Genomic DNA, 12789 nt, shown 5'->3' with positions numbered 1-12789 from the left:
ATAGCAAACTAATCCCGATAACATGTTTACCTCCGCCACATTATTTATGTATGTGCCTGTCTCAAGTCAGGAGCCTGTAATTTCAATGGTTGTCTTTTGTTTATGTGTTACATATTTGTTTTCGATCTTTTTTTTACATAAATAAGGCCGTTAGTTTTCTCGTTTCAATTGTTTTACATTGCCTTATTGGGGCCTTTAATAGCTGACTATGCGGTATTGGCTTTGCTCATTGTTGAAGGCCGTACAGTGACCTATAGTTGTCATTTTGGTCTTTTGTTGATAGTTTTCTAATTGGCAATCATATCCTATCTTCTTTTTTATAAGTTAGCAATTAACTATATTATAAAACTTATTTCATATCGTTCTGACATATTAAGGCATGTGTCATGATTATTTGATATTGTACTGACATATTAAGGCATGTGTCATGATTATTTTACACCGAAATTGGATGTGAGGGCATATTTCATTCTTATTCATATCGTATTGACCTGTTAAGGCATACTTCATAATTATTTCATACCGTACTAACATATTAATGCATGTGTCATGATTATTTCATAACGCACTGGGTTAGGGCATGTGTCATGATTATTTCATACCGTACTGACATATTAAACCACGTGTCATGATTATTTCATAACGCACTGGGTTAGGGCATGTGTCATGATTATTTCATACCGTACTGACATATTAATGCATGTGTCATGATTATGTCATAACGCACTGGGTTAGGGCATGTGTCATGATTATTTCATACCGTACTGACATATTAAGGCACATGTCATGATTATTTCATATTGTACTAACATATTGAGGCTCGTGTCATGATTATTTCATAATGCACTGGTATGTTAGGACATATGTCATGGTTATTTCATACCGTACTGACATATTAAGGCACGTGTCATTACTATTTCATATCGTACTGTCATGTGAAGGCATATGTCATGCTCATTTCATTTCGTACTGGCATGTTAAGGCATATGTCATGATTGTTTCATATCGAACTATTATGTTATGACATGTGTCATGATTATTTCATACCATATTGGCTAATTTTGACATTTGTCACATTCCCTGCACCGCAAATATATTACCTTCCATTACCTTCACATTTTATGTATAAAACTTTCTACGCCTTGTTTTTTTTATATGACGAACAATGGAGTTTGAGACAGTAGTTTAATGTAAGGTTTCTGTTTCACTACGTATAACAATTCCTGCCAATCTAGATGAAAATGTACAAAGGACGAAATGTCCTCCAATGGATCGATATTATCTATGAAGAATTGTTAATTAAAGCTTTTAAGTAAAACTCAACAACGAAAGAGGATATCTGTTCGGTAAGAAGCATTTTGTCCTGTTTAATTAATATCACTGTTCAATTTGTTAGGATTGGTCAATTAGTAACTTTTTGTAAACACCTCAAAAGACTCAATGACAAAAGCATCGCATATTAAATATTTTCAAGGACAGATTTTGACAAGAGAAAAAATAACAAAACATCAAAAACACATTAAAATTGAAAATAATCCAATTATATAGAGTTACATGACAGTTTGCTTTGACTGTCCCACTGGTATCTTTCGTATCTCTTTCATGTCACAAGAGTCGATGTAAAAAACAGAAAACTTCAATTCTTAGATACTGTTAATACATGTATTCAAAATAATAAATATCCTGATGAAAAAATAACAGCTTATAAGTTCGTTTTTAAAACTAATAGAAGTGGATGAAGTATTTGTAGTACTCACTCATTCCTTATATGATTATCAACAAAACTCAAGATTTCAACTGGTCTAATCCTTTTTACACCTGACGTGCACTGTTGTTAAAACAATATGAACTTAATTGCAAAACCATTTTCTTAAGGACTTCTTATAATTTATTTTATCAACATCCAAACGACTATAGTATTTACATGATTCTTATCTACATTGATATAGGAAGATGTGGTTTGAGTGCCAATGAGACAAATCTCCATCCAAATAACAATTTAAAAAAGTAAACGATTATAGGTCAATGTAGGCCTTCAACACCGAGCCTTGGCTCACACCGAACAACAAGCTATAAAGGGCCCCAAAATTACTAGTGTAAAATCATTCAAAAGGGAAAACCAACGGTTTAATCTATATAAAATAACGAGAAACGAGAAACACGCATAAGTTACATTAACAAACGACAACTACTGTACATCAGATTCCTGACTTAAGACAGGTGCAAACATTTGCAGCGGGATCAATCGTTTTAATGGAACATTGTATATCTAACTCTAAATTAATATACAATTATATATATGTGAAAACATGATTAATTGATAACTTAAGTAAATTCAAAATATAATAAAAATGATGTATACATAGTAAATTCGAAGAAGTCTTAATATATAGTGTATTAAAGTTTGAGAAGGTTAAGTAACTTGTTCATCAACATTTTTTAGTTCATGTACTTTTCAAATGAATAGTTATTACTGTTAATTTTGACAGTATACTCTTAAGTGTTCGACCATGTCTATTATTTACACATAAGGTTTATAGACATTGCTGTGATGTGTACAAGAACGTAGCTATGCGAAATATCTGTTTTAAAGTGTCGTGGTATGTAGTTGAACAGTTTTGTGGTAAATCCTGTTAGTTGATGGGAGAAGCTCAAACTGTATCAGAGTAAACCTATTAGATGATGGCAGAAGCTCAAACTGTATCAGAGTAAACCTGTTCTGTCAAGGATATACCTTCTTCCATGTATTAGGTTTGCTGGTGACGTTCATCAATATCTATTATCTATACACAAGGTAATAATCTAAATAAAGGCAACAGTAGTATACCGCTGTTCAAAACTCATAAATCCATGGACAAAAAAACAAAATCGGGGTAACAAACTAAAACCGAGGGAAACGCATTAAATATAAGAGAACAACGACACAACACCGAAACGCAACACACACAGAAACGGACCAAGCAACAGACAAAACACCACGAGAATAACAAATATAACATCAAAACCAAATACGTGAATTTGGGATAGACAAGTACCGTGCCACGTCTTATCTCAATATCTCAAAAATAAGAGAAAACACAAACGACACAACGTTAAAATGCAACAAACACAGAAACGAACAATATTATAACAATGGCCATCTTCCTGACTTGGTACAGGACACTTTTAAAGGGGAATAAAAGTGGTGGGTTGAACCTGGTTTTATGGCATGCCAAACCTCGCACTTTAATGGCAAAGTTAAATATAACATTGAAATGACAACATAATATTACAGGACTACAATACAAATAAATAGGAGAACACATTAGACAGAGAAAAACATGATGAATAGATAACAAAAGGCATCAGGTTTAAAATTCAATACACCAAAAACGCGTCTTGTCCACACAAGACTCACCAGTGACGCCCAGATATAAAAGTTTGAAAGTGAAAAAAGTACAAAGTTGTACAGCACTGAAGATCAAAAGTTGAAAAGGTTTTGCCAAATACGGCATTGTTTGTATGCCCGGGATAAGAACATTCTTATTATATAGAACAATTCATGCTATTGCAAACAGTAAATTTTAACAAATGAATATGAAAGATATATACATAATGAAACTGAAGTATAAACTTATTACAGAAAACTAAACCCGAATACATGATGCTAAGTTCAATACAGCATAGACACACCCGAATCAGTCCAGGCGTCAACACAATTAAAAAAAGTGACGTCACATACGATGGCGAAAAGGCAAACGTTACGTCACATTTGAATTTATGAAATTTAGAAACAGCATGACGTCACACATGAAAAACTATAATTCAAAAGTGAGATAGAATTAGGATTGCTTTAAGATTATATTAGAACTAAATACTGATAATTCATTAAAACAAAACGCATATTGCAATACTTATTAATAGCAATTAACTGTAATATATATATGTCCAGTTTGTTATGAATCCAACTTCAAACGTAATTAATCGTACAAAATTAAATATAATTAATAAAAGCGGTGATTAATTTTTCTATCCGTAACACCTAAATATAATAAAAAGACGTCAACACATTTGACAAAATCCGATGAGAATTACAGATATAACATTAAACATGTAAACTAAATACATGAATTTGGGATAAACAAGTACAGAAACACGTCTTATAGTAATATGAATTCATATTCAGCAAAACAGTCACAATCGGGAATAAGTCACGTTAGGTAAATAATAGATTAGACGACATAATGACAAACCACAATCTACCATGTGGTAAAAATGTCCTTAGCTAGTTTGGTTAAAGAGACATCATATGGATCCACCAATTCGTGATGGTGTCCATAAAATTTACGGAGTGTCAATTTTAATCTGTCCTCCTCATAACTTTGTTGGAGCAGTTTCTGCGTAAGGAGCACACTCCTGTATATGAAGTCCGTATAGTGTGAACAAGCACGTGAATAACGTATCAATTGTGATATGTAAACACCATACGAAGGGGCAGAGGGTATGTTACTGCTAAGAAATGGGAAATTGATAATTGGGAAGTTGAAATCGTCCCGTTTATCATAGATTTTCGTGTGAAGTCGTCCATCTTCGTCAATATTGAGGAAAAGATCAAGGTATGAAGCAGTCCTTCAAGTATCAGTAGTATCCTTAATTTCAAGTTCACTGGGATATATAGTTATCAAAAGTACCAGGATTATAATTTTATACGCCAGACGCGCGTTTCGTCTACATAAGACTCATCAGTGACGTGACATCATATATGAGATGTAAGTATTGGCTGAAGTATGGGTTGTTCAATGATAAAACATCATCAATATATCGGAAAGTAAAATTAAAGAATTTCGCAAGGTGCTTTTTCTTTTTGTCTTTTAGAAGGTTCTGAATAAATTCTGCTTCATACGAATACAAAAACAAATCAGCCAGCAGGGGTGCACAATTAGTACCCATTGGAATACCGACTGTCTGTTGAAATATCATTCCTCCAAACTCAACAAATATATTGTCGATCAAAAAGTCCAGCATTTTAATAATATCATCTTCAGTATATTTTTTGGAAGATTCAGTGTGATTCTTTACAAAATATGAATTATTGTATCCCAAAACAAGAAATTTGTATTTACGATTCCCATTTTTATAGAAAAAGCTCTGTTTCATGAGATGGTGAAGTCGATCTTTCAACTGAGCAAGCATCTTATGTGTAATTGATGTTGGTACTAAAGGGCATACGCTACAATTACAGGGGAGGCAATGACGGTTGCTAACGTAAATTGTTATTTTTGCGACGTCAAACAACGACTTATCGGGAAAACCTTCAGTGTTCGACTAGTTTTTATTACTCAAACTTATTGAACTAGAAAACGAGTTCTTGGGCCCCTCTTTTTTAATAATGCTATTTGGTTTGATTACGTAAGACGATTAAGTGTGCAAATTTTCAAAGTTTAAACATATTTATTAATAGTGGATTGGGAAACAAGTTTTGCAACTTATATTAATCCCTTTCCACTTCGCGGGTGCAAGTGCTGCCTTGTAGCGGCATTTGCCTACACTTTTTCGAAATCTAAAAGGATGTCTTTAACGTGCAAGAGATATGGCTCTCTCTTAACACGGGTCAGCCATTTATCGTCCCCTTCCGACGGACTAACATCGTTTCCTTAAGACCATACTCGCAAATGGTGTCAAGGGAGAGCCGAACATTGAGCTCCTGAAATTTTCATCCCGAACGGTAATGGAAACAGGAACCTTTGTGTTAGTAGTCCAATGCACTAACCACTAAACCAAGGCTCTCGTTTTTGGTACCAATTGGTACCAGTTGTTTGCACGATATTGGTACCAATTGCATTTTGCTATAAATTAGCATAAAAATAAATACGACTGGTAAGCTCGATAAAAGTATAGTGATTTCTGATTGAATTCATAACATTAGACTTGACATTAAAAAAATATGTTTTTTTCTACATTCGTGAACATTTGATAATTTATTTGAAAAAAAACCAATTGCACAAATGTTAACTACATTTATACAAAACTGAATTTACGAATAATTTAACAAAAAACAGCTTGTGTATATCTTTTAAAACAAAAGAAAATAGGTATTTCTGTTGAAAGCAATAAGTCCACAAATCCAAATTTTAGGTAAATATATAAAATTTCGACTTCATTTTACTCAAATAGGGGCACTTGATGATATATTTTTAATAACATATATGTGCAAATTTTCAGAAAACTGTCAATATTGGATCAAAACTGTATCGTATTCCCTTAACGAATGACTGTAAAAAAAAATCATGACTGTATTTTTTTCTCTCTGTATTTGAAGAAATAACATAAACAATACGGTGCACACTGAATAAAATGCGTAGCGGTGACTTGATTGGTTACTTCCAGAATCAAATATTCCAAGCATATATAGGACAACAATGAAACACTTACACCAACTCTCGCTTTCTATAAATTGAACTTGATTTGGTGAATGATATCTGATATTTGTTTAAACCTTGAACATGAAAACGCGTCGGTCTCAGCATGGAATAATAATATTAACAAAATAATCATTCCATTGTTTTAGAAACTATAGCTCAACAACTGGTTCCATCGAAAGGTTGTTGCACGGTTTCTGCACGTGTCCATCGCGTCATATTCTGCTGAAATATGAACATTTCGATTTCCTCACTGTTTATTGTCTTAATGTGTCCTCTCTATATAAGACAACGGCTATGTTAAAAAAAACATTAAAAAAACACCCGACCCAACAACAAGACTGGTGAAACGTGACAAAATTATCACTGATATCAATGAAAGTAAAAGAAATAAAAATACAGCAATGTTACACAGAATCTCCCATGTATAGATTTTCTGTATTTGCCAACTCGACAAATTCATTAACATTTTCACGCAAGTTTATATATTTAAAATACATTCCTAAACTCAATATGACTTTTTACACAGATGTTATTCAACGTGTTACTTATATTATTAGCCCACTACTTGTAAGAAAGTCATTTATGTTCCAGAATTTCATTTGCGAGCCAAGCTTCTGATAAGAGAACAGTTATTTCAAGATGAAAATGGTGATGGCTGCAGTGTTTATGACAATGTTAGTGTTGACCGTCCAAGGTAATTGTAAATACATTATATTCCATATTTTGGTTCAAATATACAGCAGTCAATTTGGAGTGGTGATTACATACATTTATTGAAAGAATGTGAAAAAGCTAGTGTACCCTTTACCTTACCACTCTAATGACACTACAATGTACTTACCTTTAACAGTAGTTAAAGTGGAATGTAAAATCAGACCTTTTGAAAAAATTAACTATTACAAGTTAACTTGAAAAAAAATCACAAAACATCAAATATTTCTGTTAAGTTTCATTTCCCCCGACCATGACTACTTAAAATATCAATATTGTATATGATATATATATATATATCTAAACATCAACCCAACAATGTTAGATCTGTAAATTTGCTTTCGCAAATTTTTTGTTCTTCCCTCGCCGGGATTCGAACCCATGCTACTTTGATATCGTGACACCAAATCGCCTGCACTGCAGCCGTCCCGCTAGACCACACGACCATCTGGGCTCTACAATAATAAAGCTTTCAGTGGCCGTGTGTTACCTTTCCTGGTCAGTTTTAATCTAGCGGCGTACTACAGTACATGATATATAAGGCATGGAGATGTTATTGTTACATATCAGCTCAATTATCTATAGTAAAGGATCCTACAAATTAATGTAAGATACAGTCACAGAAAATCTGTAATTTATATAAAGTTAAAGAACATCAGTTGTTCGACCTGTTAGTCAAATGCGTTTTGTTTAAATATACCTTTCCACTTTTTTGGTCTTTTGGAAAATGCTGTTTCTACACAGAAATTTGTTTTACATGCACACGTATAAAAATTGCGGTTTTTATCCAACGCAATCATAGGTTTGAACGTAGTTTTCAATTTAGACTCGTTTATATTTTTTCGTTTGGGCTTGTATCATATTTTCCCTCCGGTTTATATGATCCATTCATCCTATATTGACTCTTAAAATTCAAGAGTCTATCTAAAAAATGAGGGTACCTTTTCTATAAATGAGGGTTCTTTTTATATGGCCTTCCTAATACCGTTTCGATCCCTAACATCACTGAAGAGACATTTATTGTCGAAATCCGGATCTGGTGTACTAAAAAATTTTTGACATCGTATGTTTGTGGCCTAATATCGTGGCCACAAGTTAATTTTTATCTGTTTAGTATTAAATTTATATTAAGATTCATTTTGTTACATCTTGTGATCAATTTTATTTGGCAATCGGCAATGGCAGTCAGCAGGGTTACAGAACATCAGTTGTTCGACCTGTTAGTCAAATGCGTTTTGTTAAAATATACTTTTTCTCTTTTTTTGGTCTCTTGGAAAATGTTGTTTGTGCTGTTTTTAGACCCTTCTACAACGACATTTGTTTTACATGCACACGTATAAAAATGTGGGCTATATATATATATATATATACAAATATATACAACTATCTATCAATATATGAAGAGCAGACCAGTACTGGCGGTAATGCTTTGAAAGTTTGTTGTTGATGGAGGATCGGTTGTAATATTTTAAGTTGAAATTTTCAAAATGTAAAGAATTATACTCGTAAATATTGATAAAGAGAATGATGTTGAAGACAATTAGTTGGTTTAAAAAATTAGGACAACATTCGGGTAGTTCATTTTGCTACAAAGGCAAAATGTAGCCATTGCTTTTACACATTATAAAAAGAATTCAAAACGTTGTTTATGCTAAGCGTGAAGGGATTTTCTTCCAAAGTCTTCCGTATAGTTTTCAGTTTTTTATTTATGAAACCCATGACACATTTGAATAGTTAAATTCTGTAATAAGTTCTTTGCAAATAATAAATTTCACCAAAATGTACGACTTAATTTCATGTTCTTATAAATGTGTTTTTAAAATAATCAGTTCAATAAATGGCAACATGTATAATTGAATGGCGAATTCGATGCCAATAAGGGATATTGTCTTCGCCACGTATATAACAATTACAAAGCGTAATATGTCTATTTAAAAAGCGGAAAATCATAGTATGCATACTTTTATGTTTTTTTTTTTATTAAATTAAGCGAGAACTATAAAAGGTTTTCGAAAAATACTAAAAGTTACTAAATTATATAATCTTAGGAATAAAGAATTGTTTAATATTTCTTTTCTTTATTAAAAAGATCATTATACGCAATGAATTTCAGGTGGGCGATTACAGTAGCCTTTTCTTCCATTCCTCTGTCCTGATTCTGAAATATTGACACCTTTTTTCGGATGTGTCTTTCCCAATATTTTTCGACCCTGTACTCATTGTACAATGTTTGTTACATCCATTTTTATAATTTCTTTTCAAAAACATGTAAACTTGTGTCCGAAGCTCTTTTCTGGATTTACCGTTACCAAGAACGCTTTAAACTAAACATGCATGTATTAAGGTCCTTTTGCTTGAGGGAGTTTGAATCTTTGTTTCTTAATAATTTCCGATAATTCATAAACTCGAAATGTTGGGAAAATATGCTATAAATAATGTCAGTAAAAGATTTAAATTTCTCTATTGCTCAGTTATTCAAAGAACACAGGCTTTTTTGAACTATTGAATTAAAATCAGATTTGTCATCAAGTATATACTCCATAGTACTGCAACGTAACTACTGAGATAAATTAATTTTACGAATATGATATACTGTACCTGTCTGTTGTTATAAATTTCAACCGAACTTTACTTGAAAAGTTGAAAGGTTAGAATCATTTCATAACAGTTTTATAGATTGACAATTTCTATATAGTGTATTGATTTGGAGTCATAATAATTTTTTGGAACATACATTTTTTGTTCCTTTTTCTGTAGGTGAACTATTTTGGTAGTTTTGGTATCAGATAAAAGCTTGGGGATTTGGGATCACTTTTAAACCTTGGTGAAAGTTTCTTTTGAATAATAAAAAAATATAAAAATCATAATAGGAGGACATATTTGCCCAGTTGTTCAGATCAGAATATCAAATTTTCGGAAACCATTACGCTCAAATATGAAGTTAAAGGTATGTCGATTTTTCCCGCACAATTCAGGATAAGTATAGTTTTGACATGAATGACTGTCACTTCATTTGAACTTTAAACAAAGTAGCCATTATTGTTTGAAATTACAGAATTTAACATTGAAAGCAATAGGGATATACATTGGTGGTTTTATACCTCAAGACAGTCGATATAATGGCGGTAAAACAAACAGTTAGAGACTGGATTATCGGTCAACAGGTGTTGTGTTGTAAGCAGTCGGCTTGAACAACAGAATACCTGTTAACCTCGAACCCAGTCAATAAATGTATACTGTTGCCATTAAGCAGTTGACCATGTTGACTTCGTACAACTTCCAATTTAAATTTGGGTAAAGCAAAACAGATGTCGACATCAAATCCAGTTCAATTTAAAAATGTTTAACCGGTTAAAAAAATTCTCTGTACCAACTGTTCATTGATAAATAGGGAACACATTTACAGATGTTTCATAAACATGTAAAAATTTTAAACTACTTGACTTTATTTCTGAAAGTTTATGTTAAAACAACCTATATCAAACATGATACATGATAGACTGAATCGTTTATTAAAAATAGTTATGTAGCGCTTTTGTAATACTGATTGAATATTATAATAAAACAGCCAAACTAAATATGTAAGAAATCCGACATCTACGCTTCATTTTTCTCAAATGGCTTATTCGTTATAGGTAAATTTGTATTTCGTTTCATTATATCTTAGACGTATGACATCCAGTCTTGAATTTAATGCAACAAAAAACAGACACGGCATCCTCTGTCTCATTTTAAGACTTTGACATAAGGGTTAATCTTAGTATCAGAATTTACCACAGACGAGATGACTTTAATTACGAAATTATGAATTACCCTTACCTTAGCAGCAATATATCAATTTCGCCTGCTTATGGGATATTCAATTTCCAACTTATTTGATATGAAAGAGCTTGCAGTTGATACTCAAACTTAATTAAACGTCACCAGTGGCTGAGCTGAAAGTTTGTTTAGTCCTTAATCGAAAAAAAGTTTGTCTGAAGATACTAAGACCTTGTTGATATATATTCCATATGAACTTCAAAAATAATACATGATTGTCTTGAGTTATATTTGATTCTAGGTACTAACCTTGTTTCATCATCTAAATAACGTATTGTAGTCAGTTCTTTTTATTTGTCTCCGTATATATATGTTTAACCTTTACGGTTTATTCCATGTTTGATAATATCCTAGCATGCCTCGTATTTATACAGCTTTCTGTTGTGTCATGTTGCTATGGTAATTTTTGTGTTCTTGTCTCTCAATTTTGTTCACATGCCTTGTCTAAATATTGTCTAATTGCCATGTTGTTTCTCATCGTCGACAAAGTTGTTTGTTTTATAATGATAATAACATAATGTTGACTGCTGTACCTTTATTTTCGATATTTTCCCCTATCATGTCTGTTTGGCTTCTTTGCACATTGATGTCAATATATAATGTAGTTCTTTACGACTACCATTCACGTGAGAGGTTTAGCTAGCTATAAAAGCAGATTTAACCAACCATTTCTACATAAGGAAATGTCTGTTCCAAGTCAAGAATATGAGTTGTTTTCTATTCGTTTGAAGTTACTAAGATTTTGATTTCGCCATTTGATCAGGTAATTTCGCACTTTATTTTAAAAATGTGTACACTATCATCCCTACTACACAGCAATAGAATTACAATAAGAAGCATTTATTGTTTTTGTTTACATATTTATGGTAAAAAAAGGTTTTGTTATATTTACTTTTGCACTTTTTTTGTTGAAGCACGTGCCATCATTTCATTTAGTCAATTTATAAATAACGCGCGATTTGTGTTAGCCAATCAAAGTTACGGGCTCTCGATAAACATATATGAGGTTCATATGATGAAATCATAATCTTTCAGTCAGTTTAATTGAAGTCTGGAGCTGGCATGTCAGTTAACTGCTAGTAGTCTGTTGTTATTTATGTATTATTGTCATTTTGTTTATTTTCTTTGGTTACATCTTCTGACATCAGACTCGGACTTCTCTTGAACTGAATTTTAATGTGCGTATTGTCATGCGTTTATTTTTCTACATTGGTTAGAGGTATAGGGGGAGGGTTGAGATCTCACAAACATGTTTAACCCCGCCGCATTTTTGCGCTTGTCCCAAGTCAGGAGCCTCTGGCCTTTGTTAGTCTTGTATTATTTTTATATTAGTTTCTTGTGTACAATTTGGAAATTAGTATGGCGTTCATTATCACTGAACTAGTATATATTTGTTAAGGGGCCAGCTGAAGGACGCCTCCGGGTGCGGGAATTTCTCGCTACATTGAAGACCTGTTGGTGACCTTCTGCTGTTGTTTTTTTTATTTTGGTCGGGTTGTTGTCTCTTTGACACATTCCCCATTTCCATTCTCAATTTTATTTAATATCATTATCTAATAATATGAAAAATCTCAACTGTTTGGCTTTAAAGAAAGATAACCCCAAAGTTCAAATAACAAAGCCAGGTAAAAGAAAGTGCATCAATTGTCTTGACTATTTTGTACTAGTTTCATCGTATGTATCTTCAACTCTAAACAATTAAAACTGAGAATGGAAATGGGGAATATGTCAAAGAGACAACAACCCGACAATAGAGCAAACAACAGCAGAAGGTCACCAACAGGTCTCAATGCAGCGAGAAATATAATATGCGATACTCTTAGAAAAATGATCATAACTTTTTATAAAGCCCTCGACG

Source organism: Mytilus trossulus, chromosome 2, assembly GCF_036588685.1.
Source record: "Mytilus trossulus isolate FHL-02 chromosome 2, PNRI_Mtr1.1.1.hap1, whole genome shotgun sequence".
In the NCBI taxonomy this organism is placed as follows: domain Eukaryota; kingdom Metazoa; phylum Mollusca; class Bivalvia; order Mytilida; family Mytilidae; genus Mytilus; species Mytilus trossulus.
This window is presented reverse-complemented; position numbering follows the sequence as displayed.